Raw genomic sequence first — 14,280 nt, 5'->3', positions numbered from 1 at the left:
AACTAGTTTCCTGCCAGAATTAGGAGACACTTCCCTTGCAAAAGAGGAGATTGAGAAAGTAGTGGAAAGATTTAAGGCTAAACCTAGGTCAATTTTTGAGAAAGTTTCCTTGAGTGGATTAGTATATGTTGGGGGTTTTCCTAAAGCAATTCTCTATCCATAATTAGTTTTGGAATGCATGGACAAGTATGATAGCATAGAAAGGTGTATTAGGACACATAGTAGAGAAATCCTAGTCTATATGAATTGAGTGGCAGTGATGGGTGCCCAGAAAATCCCACCTCATGAAGTATATGAAGACTGGACCATCAACCTATCCTATGCCTAGTTCACCACCACTACCCAAGACTTTAACAACACTATTTCTAAGAACTGGTTGGCTAAACCAGAGAGAGGAAACTCAAGCATTCCATGACTCTTAGCACAAGATCATATGATCCCTGAGATTTGAGACATCATCATTCTCCTCAACATGATAAAAGGAAACCAACATGTCATCCATTGGGAAAATTGGTGTAATTTTTCATTCAAACCATTCTGGATGAAGGAAAATATATTGATTGGCCAGAAATCATAGAAGATAGACTATATGAAAATCTTTCACAAGTATCTAGAATTGTTGGCTTTTATATATCCTCCTATTTGTTCTACATCTTGGCTTGTTCCAGATAATGGAAAGGTTTGCCTCACAAAGACTAGACTTGTAATATGGAAATTTATGACTACTATCCCTTGTTGTAGAGGAAGAAGAACCCTAAATATTTTAGGAGGGTTCAAGATACTTGATTAGCAAAATTAGTCTTTGAATTATAGGGTAAGGAAAATAATAGGTTATCAGAAGAAGTGGTTCAACTCATTGCAATCTATGGTATCTTTTTCACCCAGTTCCATAAATTTACATATCTAAGAGTCAAAGGTTAGAGAGGTGAACCCCTAAAGATGCCCATATATTGTTTGGACGGTTACATGCTAATTGAAGTGTGCAAATAAATAGAAGAGGTGGACAAAATTTGTAAAGCAAGAAGAGGTTCTGACTATGTTTTCCCAATAGAACTTGGCCACCATTGTTGCAAAAGTATCCAAGATTCTTTTGGCCTAGAAGTCAAACTACAAACTATGAACTTGTCTCCTTATGTTGCTTGAGATAAGTTTCATAGCAAGGGTTTTCCACAAGTTCAATTCAACCTACATCATCATTTCTCTTATGTGCCACAATTAGAAGATTTTTGGGTAGACTGTGAAGATGACTATGAAGTAAGGAAGAGGTGGTGGTTTAGGTTCACCTTGAAGCATATTTAAGAATTCAATTTACAAATGGATGTCACCAGTTGTTGACCCATCATTTCCTAAAAAAGATGAAGCTTTCCCTATACTTGAATTGGATAAGGATAGGCTAGAGCAAGATGACTTGTAGACTAGGTCTCTCCTATTTTTGACAAGACTAAAAAATTGCTCACCAAGAAGAAGAAATCAAAATTAGGATGAATTGGGCAGAGTCCTCAAAAAGGCTCTGCTAGTTCTAGTTCAAATCTACCCCTTCCTTATACTGATCAAACTATCGCATGTCACCTTATAGGTAATGTAGAGTCTAAACCTGAAGTTGAACCTCCTATTTAGAGATCAATTCAAGTTCAGAATTCATCTAGGGTTACTCACTCATGTAGCAAGAGGAAAAAGGTTTAGTAAATAGTGATTATTAATCTCAACAAGGAGCTACGTGAAAGTGAGCCAATAATAGAATCCACTGCTAAAACTCCAAGAAACACTATAAACTATAACACTCAATAGACAATCGATGGTGCAAATACCCTAAGCTCAAACACTCCAATTAGTCAAACCCCACCATCTAAAGGTGATTCCTTTGCACCCAACTAGTTTGACCTATCAACCAATAAAAAGAGGAGTATAGTTCTAGTGATTGTGCTAGTAAATCACATGATAAGTAAATGCTTAGGTGAGACATCCAGAAGCAAGAAACCCAAGGTGGAAAATATGCTTGAACTCACTTCAATATTTGGGGTCAAATTGTGATGGTAATTTGTGATGGCGGTGTGATTTGTTTGTGATTTTTATGTTTTTTTTGCAATTGTGTATGACGATGTCATTATACTAACGTTGGTTTCATAACTGCAATGTCAACGTGATTATAAAAATAGAAAAGAAAACATGACATTAATCATTCCACATTTTTTTAGATCGATTGTGGAGAGTTACGCATGAAAGAGGGTGAAGAGCTCCAAATGAAAGTGGAGAGTTCTGAACATTGGTGGAGATTAGTGGAGATATATGATTTTGTTGTCATGCCCTTGTGATCGTTGCATTTCATTGTCATGCCCTTGTGATCTTTGCATTTCATTGTCGTGCCCTTGGTGGAGATCAATGGAGATCTAGGATTTCATTGTCATGCCCTTGTGATCATTTTATTCTATTGTCATGCCCTTATGATCTCTACATTTCATTTTCATGCCCTTGTGATCTTCATGTCCTTGCTCTATGATTTCATTGTTGTATTGTGCCTCTACAATTTTCTTCAAGGGGAGAAGAGGTACCTATGTAAATGTTCTTTTATTTTCCTTCTAAACATGTATCTCTTTAAATCCCCTCAGTAAGTGATTAGATAAGCTTCTCTTTATGTATATGTATATGTATATATACACACATACACATATGTGTGTGTCTATGTATGTATGTATGTATATATATAGAGAGATTTTTTTAAGGTGCTTATTACATCTTAACACAATAGAAGAATTGATGCAACTGCATACATATTCCATAATCCAAATAATAAAATGATAAAACTCACTCAACCTATGCTAAGTGACTTACCTCAAGATCCTACACCAAAATGATGTAGACTGGGAAAAATGGGCAGAGTTTGCCATAAATTTTTCAAAAACATATCTTAGCATATATTTTTAGAAAGAAAAAAGCCATAACCCAATTGAATTTCTCTAGTTGATGATTAGCTCAGTTGATTACAAATTCATGTAGAACAGTCATCAGATTAGGTACAATAAAATGAACAATCATTTGTTCTCAGCTAGCAGGATCAAATGCAATTTTCCAAGGTGATAAAATTGCATATGTAGATGCATCACTTGCATGCTAGACATGAAGCACATTCCCCAACTTATAACAAATGGTTGGATATAAAGGCTCCATATGCTGGCCTAATAATGGAAGTCAACGATGTAACCATGCATGTAGTGGTACAGTCTCCTTGCGAGGATCCCAAGTATTTATTGTTGCTATTAATTTGGGCATCACTATATGATCCAAAATGTTATGAATTACTCAATCTAGTAGTAACTTCTCCCATGTCTCTAGAAAACATAGCATAGGTTCAACATCCCTTGGCTCCTAGGAATTTCTAGCAATTATTCTCACTAGTATAAGAATAACTTTAGTGAAGAGTTGAGTGTATGGAGTTGAAGAAGCAAGTTTTTCTTCAGTGTAAATGCCATAATCATGAGGGTCATTCCTTTTCAGAAGCCTCTACCATAACGACATTACCTCTAAACCATGCAAAGGATGTTGAAGTAGTTCCCAACCTTGAAACACTCTTATAAGCAATGGCATAGAAAATGCAGATGCAATACATGACAAATTGCACAACTTGTAGTCCTCCAGATATTTGGGTTGTAAATTCTCAAAGACACTTGCAAGTGATTCCAATGTCATAGTACCTACTGCAACACTTTTTTGGATTCTATCTAGTGCTCCCATAATATCCTCTATATTTTCTAGCTATTGTTTCTATCGTACAGTCTCTTTCTAAAGTCTCTCCTTCTCCTTCTAGTAAATTACCACCAACTCTCTCTTGTGCCTTAAATTTTGATCAAACTTCTGAATATTTTCCCTACCATATCTTAAATCAACTTCAAATTGTGTTGTTACTTTGGCATAGGTGTTTGATCCTTGATAGCTTTCATTTCAACATTCAAGTTTTCAAGATTGGTCAACACCCTCACTTGTGAACCTCTCATGCCAAGCACTTTCTGCACTATTTCAAGACCATGTTCTTTATTTTGAGCTAACTATTCTTAAAGTGCATTTTCTTGTAAAACATTAATTTTGTTGAACAATTGTAAACTCTTAGAAAGTGCATTGTTGTTTTCTATTAGTATTGACGGGCTTCCCTTGAACAAAATCAAAATGATAAGGCATAAATGAAACAAAAATTATGACATTTCCTTCATTGCACCATATCTTCTCTTTATGTCCCTAAGCCACAAGAAACCCAACTGAAGAGGTAATGTCGATTGCAATGTCAGCAACATGTAGCATGGCCTCAGATGCAATGGCAATGCCCATTGGTAAGTAGATTCATCTATTTCTCTCTCATTTTTCATGTGTTTATTTCACTTGAACTATTATTTCTTAGGGGGCATTTTATAATATTGGATTCATTTTATGTAGGAGGTGATGAGGACATTCTTGGATTCACCCATGCTAGATGTATGGGAACACTAAAGAATTGTGATGAATTGCTCGTGAGCAATGAAGATGGACTTCCCCTGAGAGTATCCCAACTTCTAGGTACTTTAAAGATTGATCCTTTCTTAAAGATTTTATATGTTAATGGTGTATTTAGATGTTGGGGGGAGGGTGGGGCAAAATGAGCTTCCACCTTCATGTGGTTGGCCCTAATTAGTAGAGAATATTAAACTATTCTCAAAACCAGGTGAATCTCAATATTAACCTATGATTGCATGACAACTAACTGTGTGAATCTCTTAATTTTAGGCAATGCAGAGGCATGCCATAGTTCAATATGCAATCTCAATTCATATGCATACAACATCAAGTGGAGCTGAAAAATGCAACAAGTTTGCATTTTTGTTAGAGGTCTTTAATTAGGTATTTTAAGTTATGGACCATCATGAGCATTGTAACTTTGACTCTTATAGTAAGGGTAATGTCCTCAGCATGCAAGAAAATCAAGACTTTCTATGTGCTGGCTTGCTAAGGACATTCTCCCGTCCATAACAGCTAGAGTTCTAATGTTCATGATGGTCTATAATTTTAAAAACTTAATAGACCTATTAAATAAATGTAAACATGGTGTGTTTTTTTAGCTTCATCTATTGTCCATGCATGTAGAATGCAGTTGCATGTGCATTCTCGATTCAGAATGGCATAATCTTATTTTGGATGCGACAAAAAAAGACATGCACTAGAAGATGGGAAAATGATGTCACTTTTGTCGATCTAGCACCTTTTTTTGTTATATTTTGCAACACATATCCACATGAATATGAATTTTTTTTCACACATATCATTTAAGAACATTCTTTTCTTCATATTTTAGGTTGAAATAGGTGTATTTTTTCCATTGATAATGGTGTAAGAGGTTTAGAGAAGGAAAAATGGTGCAAGAGGACTCATTTTAAACATTGGTTTGATCCAAATGAATGAGAGTTTATTGGTTTATTTCCTTTTTTTTAAGATTTAACAAGAAACAATCATCTTACATTGAATATTGAGCAACTTTGTTTTAATTTTGAAATAATTATTTAAACAAAGGGTTTAGGTCCTAGGGCAATATTAATGTCATTTTAGGTATGATATCCTTTGACCCTTCAAATTTCTAGTTTCTTCAACTAATGGCTTCCCTAAATGTTAGGTTGTTTCTAGTTTTATACAGTTATTCTCTCTAGAAAGAGACAACGTTGAAGAATTAATGGAAATTCCTTGGATTGTTTTCTTGTTTTTGTTTTGAATATAAATTCAATTTGAGATTATTAGTCCTTAATGACTAGTGATATGGAGATCATATTATTTAACATTATTTGATAACATCTTATGTGGTTTCTCTATTTTTTGCCCATAAATTTATTTTCTATATCTTTTTTCAATTAAACCATGACCAACATATGCCATATATGATGCATCTACCCATTCAATTAACTACACCTGCCATGCAAATGCTTCTAGTTCTTTATATTTGGTGATCATTTGTTTCTAGATCACCTTTTGGTGGCTCACTTTGAAGTTTTGCAAGTTGTTACTTGATTCATTCTTTGTAGGGAAATAGTAAAATAAGTTTATTGCTTTCCATTAACATGCATAATGAAATAAATTTTGTCCATATACTCATTTTAAATTGAAATACACAAGAAAGCTCTTAGTGATGAGTTGTCCCATATTTCTTAGGCTTATTTATGTGATTTTTTATGAGAAGTTGACTGTACAACTTTGTTTGGTTACTTTTATGGAGCTTGAGATTACTTTCTTGGTTTGCACCATGCCTCTCTATTTGAGAAACTAGAAATGAATTCTAAATTAGTAGTTCTTCGAGGATTTTTTTGGTCAATATGACATTTCTACAATTTTAAATACTGTAAACATAATAGTTAAGAATGAGCTTTGTACATTAAAAGGAACATTAATGTATGTTTGCTACACTTGACCATGAGGATAAGTGTGTACTTGGACAAAGAAGACTAAGTAACCTTTCAACAATTCCATCATCCCAAGATCACCAGTTAGACTCCAACATAAGTATCTTTGTTTTTCTTTAAAGATTTGATAGTGTTATGGGTTCCTATTTTGAAATGGATACATGTGATCAAACATTGTTTTAACTCTTTGTTGGTTGATGTTTCACTTGTAGCTAAACTTAACAGCTGGAGAGGAAGTTGAAATAGAATATGAAGTAGATGGTAGGTTCTATGTGAATAAACATATTTAATAAAAAATAATGCATTACATCTCTAGACTAGCCTATTTTACTGGCTAACCTTTTATATATCTAAATTATTGTAGCTAAGGAAAAAATGACCTGGAAGAGATGATAAAATGGTTGGATTTTTCCCTGTGCTTTATGTGAGCCCTTCCTAGAGTAGTTTTTATGTAGCAAATAAATAGATATGTAGCCCTTCTATCCCAATCTTATCTAAATTTAGTCACGATCTAGCCTTGTCCAGTGTGCATAATCACTTGAGTTTTGGTAGTTTTGTTTGAAAATAGACATGCATTTAAAAAATAATGGCTTTATGTATATCCATTGGTTTTCAATTCTTTTATATTTTATCCTCAAGTCATCTATCCTCACGTTGTTTTTTGCAAGTTGATGTTCTTTCATGCAAGCATGAAGTAATAGTTGCTTCAAGGCATGCTCCCACTTTATATGTGCTCATTGTTTTGGTCTAATTGAAGGATACTAAGTTTATTGTGGATATAGTCCTATATAATTCTATTGTAATCTATTCATTAATTTTTCCATCTCAATCTTTGGAAAACATTTTTCAGAAGTAGACACACTAATGTGGTAGTTTTCATAGTTACAAAATGAAGCGACAGTGTAAACAAAACTGAAAACAGTGATAAGTCATTATTGTAGGACAACATTGTCACATGAAGTTCAAAGATAAATGAGAAAATGATTCCAAATAAGGGCATGCAAGTGATTCAAAGGAATCCCTATTACACTGAGAGAAGTCAAAAAATAATGGAAAAGGTGTTTTGTTTAATACATTAAAAATAGTGAATGCATATGATAAAACACAAACTATTTTCTCAGAATCTGACAATAATTTACCATCATAATAGATGGCGCTGCCTATTTTTGTTGAACTAATGGAATAAATTATTTCACATTTCATAATATGTTGCTTGGTTTCTAACTTATCCTTGGTGAAATCTAGCTTGCAAAGCTGCTACTAGTTCTTACATTGGGTGTTTTTGAATCCTTCTTTTTGACTAGTGAACCATATATGTTTTGCAACTCACTTAGATTTTCCTTTACATAAGGCTGCCCTCCAAGATTTGTAGAATTTAATTTGGGGCTTGCCAAAGCTTTCTTTTTTAATAGATCTGGTCTTTTTTTTGTAGAGCTAGTGACAATCCTTTTAAAGAGACTTCTAGTTGGAGTAGCTATGGGTGAATTATGTTTTGACGAGTCTGTTAGAATATTCTTGGTATTGAGAACATTTTTCTTAGTCGATGAAATAAATCCTTTTCAGTTTGTATTATAGTATGATAATCCATATTCTCCTCCTCAACTAGTATTTCCTCCTCAATAGGAATATATCCAGTATGATCTTGTACTTTCTTTGCAAACAAGTTACAGTTTGTGTCCACACAATTTGTGATAGTTTTGTCAAATAATATTCCACCTATAGGGGTCAATGAATCTGAATAATCAATCTCTAGTGGATATCCCTTCCCCCAACATTTGGAGTTTTTTGAGTGATCACTAGAGTCTGAGGAAAGATAAGCCCATTGCGCATCTGATGGTGTGTGATTTCTACACTTCAACATTTGATTTACTGGAGTCAATGAGCAAAGAGCATTGTGAAAATCAATAGCTTCCTTATCCCTATTCACAAGGTTATCCATTTCTCAACACTCTATAGGCTTTCTTGCTATTGTGTAAGTCTTCCCCATTTTGAATCCCTATGATATTTTTATTTCAACATTTCATTTATGGGAGTGAATGAGTGAAGATCATTGTGAAAACATGTAGCTTCCTTATCCCTATTCATAAGGTTATCCATTTCTTGACACTCTATAGGCTTTCTTGCTATTGTGTAAGTCTTCCCCATTTTGAATCCCTGTGATATTTCTATTTCATGTAGGGACCCTAATCTTGTGCTTGGAAAAGGATTGGCATGACTATTTAAATCAACAACATTTCTTGTTGAGGAAAACCTGTGGTAAGACTCCATCATGCCTTGCATCCCTAGAATTTCTCCAAAACCTTTTGCAAGTCTATCATTTGCAACTTCACACAAAAAATCTACTCCCAAACTATATTGTAGTCCAAATTTATTGGAAGGCTTCTTATTAAGTGCCACCGACTCACTTAAACCATGCTAACCTAGTCTTATAACAATATTTCTTTTCATATAAGGTGTCCTTTCAATGTCATATTTGTCCATGCCATGTATCTCCTTCTGGAAAGAGAACTCTAAGACATAATAACATTCTATTTAATAATTCAATCAACCATCACAATTATGATGGCTACCCCCAATGTATAAATGTCGTGTCTACAACACAATTGTCACATCAATGTCACAATTGCGATGGCTACCTAGAAGCTTAAACTATCGTAATTGTGATGACATACTTTCACAATTACAACGATATATTATCGCAATTATGATGTCATGAACATGGACTCTTGTCCCTTCCTTCTTCCAAGTTACAATAGTGTCAGTCATCACCATTACAAAAGATCCCCTCGCTGTCATAATTTGTGATAGCAAAAGTCTGACAACCTTCCGACGGGAGGCAATTTGTTAGAAATTTATTGAAAGGACTGATATCAAACATACAATGAGGGCTATAGATTGTTGGAAATATATGTAATAGGCTATGTTACTGAGAGGGGAGGGGTAAATCAGTAACCAATAAAATGTTAATCCTTTATTAGCAATTAATCCTTCATGTGTATTCTAATCTAATTGCATGCATGAGAAACTAAAAACATAAAAATATTCATAATACTTTTGACACACAAATTTGGTGACCTAGAAACCCTCCAAATAGAAAGTAAAACCGGGGTGGGGATGATGCCCACAAGCTTTAGTACTGTAGTATAAAGTTGGCATATTAAGGCTTACAATGATCACTTATGATGATCTGCCCTGCTAGGAGTAATAAGGACTGCTAGGTCCACCTTGCAAAAGGATTTACAAACATACAATGAAGTATGCACTTGGTAAATAGATTTACAGAATACTGTTAGGTCTACGTTGTTAAAGGATTCAAGACTAATCCACCTGTTAGGATGAAATAGGAGCTGATCTCTGATCTACAACTTGGTTTGTTGAATGAGATTCCTTTGAGTGTAGAAATCAACTTGCTATGATAGATAAATTTTTGTTGCTCCTTATACTACTATAGCCTTCTTAGTTCACACTTCTACTTTTCTCTTTCTTATAACATTACTTTATGCCATTCATGCTTTGGATGTGATATAATATGTTACATAAATACCAATCCAATTCACAAATTACAAAGTCGACCATAATACAAGTTTACACAAAAACCACAAAGTTGGCCCAACTCCAAGAACTCAAGTTTTGAAGATTGGCTCGGTGAGGTTCTGATACTCAGCATCCACTGTCAATGCTTGACATCATCATGCACTTAATAGATGTAAAAGCTCGATCCATACTGATCACTTCTAAGTAGTCTTGAACTCAGTCTACACTGGTGACTCAACGAATACTATGAAACTCAACATATAAACTGAATCATTTGATTCACACTATATAGCTTGGTCAATTATATCACTATGAGCTTAGTATAAATTAAGTCACTTGGTTAACACTGAGTAGCTCGATTAACACTAGACTCACATCACATCAACTGCGAACTTGGTAAGCATTGTACAACTCAGTTTTCATTGATAAACTCAGCATAAACTGAGATGATCAGTTTATACTATTGATGAACACCTTGGTGGTAACTGCTCAGTGCAAACTAAATATTGTCCCTTGGACTCAGTAGCAATTGTAGAACTCGGTAGATGCTAAAATGCTTGGTTAACACTATTAACTATACAATGTGCTTGGTAGATACTTATAATTTGAACAATTGTATGTCACTAATAACAAACATGACTGCAATGCCAACAATCTCCCCCTTTGGCATTAGTGACAAAAAAACTTATCAGTCAAAACTGAATTCAAAATGTTTAAGAGTATCTTTTATTCATCACCTTATGTTTCTGACTCAGTAGAGTATACTATTTGTTTTTTTTTGAGATTTTTCAAAATTGGTTTTGTAAGAGATGTACCTTTGAGTATCTATACATGAATGATATTATAATTCTCACCCATGCATAATATACAATATACTATACATCTTTTCATATATGATATATACATTTTCTCCTCTTTTATGTACATTTTTTCCCTTTTTACACAATACATCTTTTCTACAATATACATCTTCTCCCACTTTTTGACATTAATGCCAAAATGTGACAAGAAATCTAATTATACCTTCAAAATAAATGCCAATGTCTTGTCCCAATTCTCTTGCAACACCTTGCATGTGTGCAATGCAATTTGCACTTTTGTTGATAGTTCTATCATGTGGTCTGTAATTGAGAAGTTGTTGTCATGGATGAGTGTTTTAGCATGTGCAATGTGTTTCTACAATGCATCCATACTTGGGAGAATTATACCCTATATATCTGTCAATGTAGTTCTTATTCTTACCTCTTCTCTCAACAATTCTGCCTACATATCAGTTAGGAATCTGATCTTGTTGTAATGGGCAGAGCTGTAGCTTGGGTCAAGTTGCAATTGTTGTGCACTTTCCTTCAAATCTTCATAAATCTTTGATATTTTATCTTTTATTTCCTTAGTGAAAACTGAAATACCACTGAGTTTATCGAATAGAGAAGACACATTGTTGCAAGAGGTCTCCAGTGATCCTAAAATAGTACATAATTCTACCTAATGGATAGCAATTTGTTGAGCAATAAGTTCCAAAAATTTATTCTCAAACTTCTTTTCAGCTCTCTACAACAATTTCTCTTGTCCATTCAAATCATCATTGAATTTTTGGACTACCACTACTAACTGGTTTAAAATTGGTTGAGAGGTATCAACCTCTGTATTTAATGCCCCTGCAAGGATATTTTTTGCATCTTCTATTATTTGGAATTCCTTGTTCCTTTCTTCTCTAAGCCTCTACTGCTTAGCTTTCTTCTTCTGAATTTCTCCAAAAAAATGCATCTGATCAGGATTGAGATTTGAGATGTCCCAATTAGGAATAACAATCTCCTCATCAAGATATATGTCTTCTTCCTTCTCTTTTCCTTTACCCAAAAATTTTGCACTTGGTTGAGACTTGGTCTCAGCCATCTTTGCACTTATTAATTGCATGCCAAGAATGGAAATAATTGTAGAAATTGTAGGATTAGCTGTAGATATTGCACTTATTGCCGAAATACCTATAGTAGAAATACCTAGATTTACTAAAACTAATGTAGAGGGAAGTGCTAGGTGCTCAGTAGATGAAGTACTTGTTACTTTAGTCAATAAAGTACTAAGTTGGATGGGTGCAAAGATTGATTGAGTGCTTGTGCTTTCAGTGTTTGTTACAATCAATCCTACTGAAGCTTTCTCCAGGCTTGATGTTTTTAGTTCTTTTCTTGGAGAATGAGGAAGAAAGGCTATGATTGCTACAATAATTTTTATTGGATCAGTCTCCTTAGTATCTTGTAAATCTAGTAAATCTTCCTCGGTAGCTTCCTCCCCTGATCCTCCTCATCATCATCTACATTGTCATAATGAGTAACTTCTTCATTATCAATTTCCTCATCTTTTACTTGTTCATCATCACCTTCATCCTTGTCACTGACATTGACAACAGAATCACTTTTCTTGTGTGTTCTTCCATGTGTTTGTAGCATTTCTTACCACATGTTCAATGTCATTTAACAATATAAGACAAGTCTTGAATCTCAAAGTAAGCTTTTCTTTATTTTTCTTCAGAGATTCCTTTACCTCCTTGTCATCCAAACTCAACATGAGTTGCATCAGGGTTTGTTCATAAATGCCTTTTGTAGTTTTCAAGGCATTCTCCCATCTTGGCTTGATCTTCTCCATTAGATCACTTGGAAGCTGTTGAGCAAGCTAGTCTGGGGAATACTTTCACTTACCCATTTTAGACATTAGCACATCTTCTATTTGCTTTTTCTCTTCTGCAATCCTAGTCTCATATTTCAATGCCTTGAAATTTGGTATGCCTGATCCTGATTCAATATCTTTTAGCCTTTTCCTCAAAAGTAGGTGGAGGCCTCTTAAAAATTATATCTCCTCCTTCTTTATCTGTTTTCTTCCTAGATGATCTTCTAGTAAACACAATAGTAGATGTCTTGGTGGGCTTGGTAATAATTACCTTACCTTTCTTCTTCAATGATTCTTCATCCTCTAATTTTTCTTCATCTTCTACTTCTTCATCCTCAATATCATCTTCTTTGCCTTCAATCAATAGAAGAGTGGAATTGGTTTTTATTTTGGCAATTCTCTTCTTCCTTGTGTTGACTGCCTGAGGGATTTTGGTTTCAAGTTCAATTCTAGTATTTTCTTCATCATAAGTATCAAAGTATGTAGCTTTAGGGTCAACAGGCTCATGAATCAGTGCCTCAATTATGTCTGTGGTTTCATCTATGTCTACCTCATAACCAAGAGGTTTTACCCATATTGTCCTTGGTCTAACTTCTTGAATATATGCTTTGTCACTATCAACCATGGAATAAACATCATCTTTGTAATCATTAACTAGTTTCTTGGGAATTCTGAATTTGTTATTCATCTTCTCTTTGAATGCATCAAAGTAATTTTCCATAATACTTACATAGTTCTCTCCCATTTCAGCTATATACTCATTAATCTAATAAAGAACATGTACATCCTTCCTCCAAACTACTGTACCTTTAGTTGGGAAAAAATTTTGTACATAGAAAAATATACAAGTGAAAAGTGAACCGAACTTACAAAGATTGTTCTTGGAAGTTCTTATACTCTCCATGTTCTTGTTGAATTGGTTCAACATCAACTCGACAAGGTCAAGCAACACATTATTCTTGACCACTTTGTATGCTAAATCCACTACCTCACATGACATGTTGTTTAGTCTACTCAAGCTATAAATTTTTTGAGCAATGACATATATCTTAAACTTTAGTTCCATGTTAGTAACACAACTGATCTTCATTCCCCTTCCATACCACTTGGAAAGAGTATTCTTCTATAGTTCAACTCGACTTAGGGTTTTGGTCATTTTCACTTTTGTCAACAAGGGAAGATCAGTGATCCTATGGATCATCTTCTTAGTTATGAAAATACGCTATTCCAACCACAACTGACCATTGTGCACATGAATGAGAATATATCTTATCCATTTTATTTAAAAATCCCATGGCATATATAGAATGTGAGTTAAACCTTTTGTTTTAAGATGTTGATGTTCCAGTTTCAACACACCATTAACACATAATTCTTTCAATGATTCATCCATCTCCAATGTTCCAATATCTTGAATAACACATTTAAAATGTGAACATATATCATTTATTAATAGTACCTTTGGTGGAATTTGCGACTAAGCTCCACTCAGATCTAGAGTTTTTGCAATGGCAAGACTCAACTTAAAATCTAGTGCCTTCCACTCCACACCTTGAACTAACATGTTTGAACCTTTCTTTGATTTGCTGGCGGTGGATGCCATCTTCACTCAGTAGGGTTTGAGAGAATACAAAAAATTTCAATAGCAATTTTCTCAAATCACTTGAATGCTCTAAAG

This window comes from Cupressus sempervirens, chromosome 10 (genome assembly GCF_028749045.1).
Source record: "Cupressus sempervirens isolate cs-2001-9-10 chromosome 10, ASM2874904v1, whole genome shotgun sequence".
NCBI lineage: Eukaryota > Viridiplantae > Streptophyta > Pinopsida > Cupressales > Cupressaceae > Cupressus > Cupressus sempervirens.
The sequence above is the reverse complement of the archived record's forward strand: the minus strand, read 5'-3'. Positions refer to the sequence as shown.